The sequence below is a fragment of the Myotis brandtii genome, unplaced genomic scaffold (genome assembly GCF_000412655.1).
Source record: "Myotis brandtii unplaced genomic scaffold, ASM41265v1 scaffold137, whole genome shotgun sequence".
In the NCBI taxonomy this organism is placed as follows: domain Eukaryota; kingdom Metazoa; phylum Chordata; class Mammalia; order Chiroptera; family Vespertilionidae; genus Myotis; species Myotis brandtii.
Window position 1 is genome coordinate 754,804 of NW_005354874.1, and position 4,803 is coordinate 759,606.

Consider the following 4,803-nt stretch of genomic DNA (forward strand, 5'->3'; position numbering starts at 1 on the left):
CACTATTATAGTCACATAGGCAAATACACTGATTTTAAGAATATGCAGGGTGTCCCAAAAATGTATACGCGCTTTAAACAGCTGTCTTTATAATTATTCAAAGTGACACCCTACACTTTAATCAATTTTGGCACCCATGTAACTATCACACAAATGAAGATATACGATATTTCTAACAGTCCAGATATTCCCTTGTGCACCCTTCCAAGCAATCACCTTACAATCCCACAGAGGCCACCACTATTCTAACTTCTAAGAAAATCAATTAGTTTTGCCTCTTCTTTGAATATGCTATAAATGTAATTACTTTTAACATGTAGCTTTTTTTGGAAAACATATTTTTTTTCAACAATGGCATTTCATTTATCGGTAGTTTGTTGCTTCTTGTTTCGGAGTAGTATTTCCTTTTCCGACTGCAATTTGTCTATCTCTTCACCTGTGGATGGATAAATGAGATGTTTTGTGTTTTGTGCTATTGTGCATTAGGCTGCTGTGCACATTCTTATGCAAGTCACTTTGTGCACACATTTATTTCTCCTCATATCTACCTAGGAGTTAAATATCTAAGACATCAGGTGGATATATTTTTTACTTCAGCAGGAGTTGCCAAATAATTTTTTAAATAATGTATCATTTTATATTTCCTACTAGCAATGCATGTGATTTCCAGATGCTCCATATGCCAACACTTAATACTTTCAGTCTTCATAACTTCAGCTATTTTAATATGTGTGTGCAATGTATCTCCTTGTGCTGTGTTTTTTATTTCCTTGGTAACTAATGATGTTGATCAGATTCTCATGTGTTCATTGGTCTATCATCTATCTTTCATGAAGTGTTTTGTGAAGTTCAAGTATTTTGTCCATTTTAAAGGGGTTCACTTTATTTTTGCATTGATTTGTAGAAGTTATTTATTTATTCAGAATATGGGCATTGCACGTATTTTCTCTCAGTACAAAGTTTTCTTTTTTCTTTTTATAATGGTATCTTTTTTGAATAGCAGAAGATTTTAGTTTTCATAAAATCTTATCAGTGAGTTTGTTTTTCTCTTGGTTACAATTTGTGTTTCCTTTTGTTTCTTTTTCTATGATTTATTTCAAATTAATTTTTGTGTATGGTATGAGATAGGTGTCAAAGATACCCTTTTCTATATGGAAATGTAGTTGTTCCAGCATCATTTTTTGAAAAGACTTTTCCCTATTAAATTAATTAGATAGCTTGGTTCTATTTCTTAGCATTCCATTTGATTCTATGTGCTATGCTATTCTATCCATACAAAAAAATTAACTTCATGAATTACTGTCACTTTTTAGTAAATATTGAAATCATGTAGTCTAAGTCCTTTTATTTTATCCTTCAAACATATTTTTGGTATTCTAGATGTTTCATACTTAATATATAGATTTTAAAATCATATGTTCATTAACTTCTACAAGGAACAGTCCTAAAATTTTAATCGGGATTTTGTTGAATCTTAGATCAGTTTGGGAAGATTTAATATCTTCAAGTTTTTAGTCTTTTAATCCATAAACATAATACATCCATTTATTTAGGTCTTCTTTAATGTCTTATATCAATATTTTGTCATTTTCAGTGAATAAATCTTGCATGCCTTTATTAAATTTACTCCTAGAATGTGATGCTTGATGCTATATAAATAGCATTGTTTCAAATTATATTATAAGTTGAAGAAGTCATCGTCTCTTTCTAATTTGCTAAGAGGTTTAATTATGCATAGGTGTCAAGTTTATCAACAGATTTTCTATGTCTACTTAGATAATTACATTTTTATGTTAATTTAGCACATTATATTAATTGTTTTCCAAATGATAAATCAAGTTTTCAGTCCTTAGATAATTCCTACTCGATCATGGTTTATATGTTTGAATTTAATTTACTAAGACTTTGTAACAGATATTTGTGCTTGGGCTAATGAAGGCTATTATTTGGTATTTTTTTCTATGTTTTGTTATCAGGGTTATGCTGGCCTCATACAATGATAATATTAGCAATAACTTACGTCTATTAGCTACAATAGCTATATACAAATGTGAATATTAAAGAGATAAATTGGAGCAAGAAAAATCCGATCCTAGAAGATTACGTGTTAAATGATATAGACAGATTCATAGAGAGCAGGCTTAGCGGGTGCTGGATAGGAGGTGGAGGGATTGAGCAAAAGAGAAAAAAAAGAGAGAAAGAACTCAAGGACATGGACAACAGTGTAGTGATTGCTGGAGGGAGGGATGGTAGGATAGGTATAGGGGACAGAAATGATGATGATCAGAGACTTCACTTGAGGTGGTGAACACACAATACAATGTACAGATGCTGTATTATAGGATTGTATACCTGAAACCTGTATAATTTTGTGAAACAGTGTCATCCCAATAAATTTAATTAGGAGAAAATAAAATTGGGTAAAATAAAATAGTACAATTTATATTTAATTACTTAACTACCCTTTATCTATGTTAGTTTTTATGTGTACATTTAAAGACATAATAAGGTATAAATAAAAGCATAAAATTTATATAATAACAATTTATTTTTGCATTTTAAATTCTCACACAGTTAAATTATAATTAGATATAGTAGAATATATATTTATTCTCACCTTTTACATTTTTATAATCTAATAATTTTCCTTCACCCTTTGTTCCTTGGCCCCAATTAGTAAAAAGATATCTTAAAAAACAAGGTAAATTCTGTTTCTTCAAGGAAACCATAAAAAGAAATATTATGAAGCAACCCTTCTAGACACAGCTGTCTTGAATACGATGGGAAGCAATGTAAATGCTCCCGGCACTTGCTACCAGAGTGCTATTCTGGAGCCAAAAACCTGGCCTTGCATTCTGGGCATCATCGGTCTGAGAGGCTGATCCAAATATCCTTTGGTTATTTATGTGATTTATGTGATAATGATGTGATTGAAGATCACAGGGAATTCAAAAAGGAGACAAAAAATTTCCTTTGGAGTTCAGATTCAACCACAGATTTCAAGGGTAGATAAGAAATTACAGCCCTGGCCAGTGTGACTCAGTTGGTTAGCATCGTCCCATGCACTGAAAAGTAACCAGTTCCATTCCAAGTTAGGGCACAAGCTCAGTTTGTGGGTTTAGGAGGCAGCCAATCAATGTTTCTCTCTCACATGGATTTTTCTCTTTCCCTTCATCTCTTTCTAAAATATTAATAAAACATATTTACAAAAGCTTTTTAAAGACAATACATGGTAGTAGCCACAACAAAAATAGTAGTAACCACAACAAATAGTAGTAACCACAACAAATAGTAGTAACCACAACAACAACAAAAAAACAAGGAAATTGCAGACTAAGTCTCAAATTCTCTACAGAAGCACTCAATTTTGGAATACAGGGGGACAAAATCCTACGCAATAAAAAACACAGCTTCAAAATTTGTGCCCAGCTATATTTTATTCAAATTTAATGACAACACACAGACATGTTTGAGCTTGCAATATTAGAGATCAGAACAAACCTAAACCCTGCTTATGAAAAATACCAAGTCAATCTAGAAATAAATGCAAGTGTAAAACCAGGAATGGAGGGAGGGGGATGAAGTCATGGTAAAAGAAAAAGTGATAGGTCTTGAATTTACTGAACTTTAAAACCAAGATCAAACAAAAACCATATATTAATCATAAAACTTTGACAAAGAAAGCACATATATACGGCAAAGAAAGCAACCATCGCAACCGAACAGACGACCAAACAGACTGTGTGGGGCGACCAGGCCGGCAGGGGGTTTAGTGAAGGGCGACCAAATGACCAAGCAGCAGGCTGCGTGGGGTGACCAGGCCCACAGGGGCAGCAGTGAGGGGCGACCAGGCCAGTGGGGGTAGAGCAGTTGGGAGGAACCAGGCTGGCGGGGGGGGGATTAGGAGCCAGCTGTCCAGGATTGTGAAAGGGATGACTGTCTGAAACTGGCAGTCAGACATCCCCAGAGGGGTCCCAGATTGGAGAGGGTGCAGGCTGGGCTGAGGGGATTCCCCCCCCCCCATGCACAAATTTTATGCACCGGGCCTCTAGTAATATATAAATGCCAAGTATATATTCATAATGTGTAAACACCAAATATTGGAAGGGGAGGCTGAGGAAGATGTACTAGTTTCCTCAGTTTTTAGAGCAGAAAGTCAACAGAGCATGTCTAAATTTGAAACATAAGGTTAAAAAAATACTCAAACATCTTAACATATCTCTAATTTATTGATTTCAGATTGCTCTTTTGGCAGTTAACATCAGGTAATAAAGAAATATTTAGCTGAAGCTCAATATTCCTTCATTTGAATGCAGTTTTTACCCCCACCTTTAGTTAAATATAATAAATTTTAATTAAAAGGCTAAATATATATAGCAATACAGTTTGATAATAATCTTTCTAAAATAATTTATATTTATTTATCTGTTTATTATTTATCATTTAGATCAGTGGTTGGCAAACCACGGCTCGTGAGCCACATGCGGCTCTTTGGCCCCTTGAGTGTGGCTCTTCCACAAAATATCACGTGCGGGCAACAACATACAAACCTGACTTACCCAAATTTTCCAAGGAGATGCAAGGCCATTGTTCACATTAGTGTTTGTCAGTCATTGTCATGATTTAATTTTATGGATATCATAAGGTAAATTGTAAGGAATTTAATTTTATCAATAAATAATATCGTTATTAAGTATGATATTAATTTTTATTCAATGTACCTATAGTTTAACTAAGACTTAAAACTTTAAGTAATGTTTATTAAGTTAATTTTAGGGAACGTTGTGGAGTGAAAGAAGATGT

At 33.5% G+C, this 4,803-nt stretch overlaps 1 long non-coding RNA gene across 1 annotated transcript in view; it reads right to left on the reverse strand.

The window, feature by feature from the left end:
• The window catches only part of LOC106725110, a 12,260-nt gene extending 7,510 nt beyond the window's left edge, over nt 1–4,750 (reverse strand). Inside the window, exon 1 of the long non-coding RNA XR_001360982.1 lies at nt 4,740–4,750. This is a non-coding gene — a long non-coding RNA (uncharacterized LOC106725110). The remainder of the gene's footprint in view (nt 1–4,739) is intronic.
• Between the last annotated feature and the right edge of the window lie 53 nt (nt 4,751–4,803).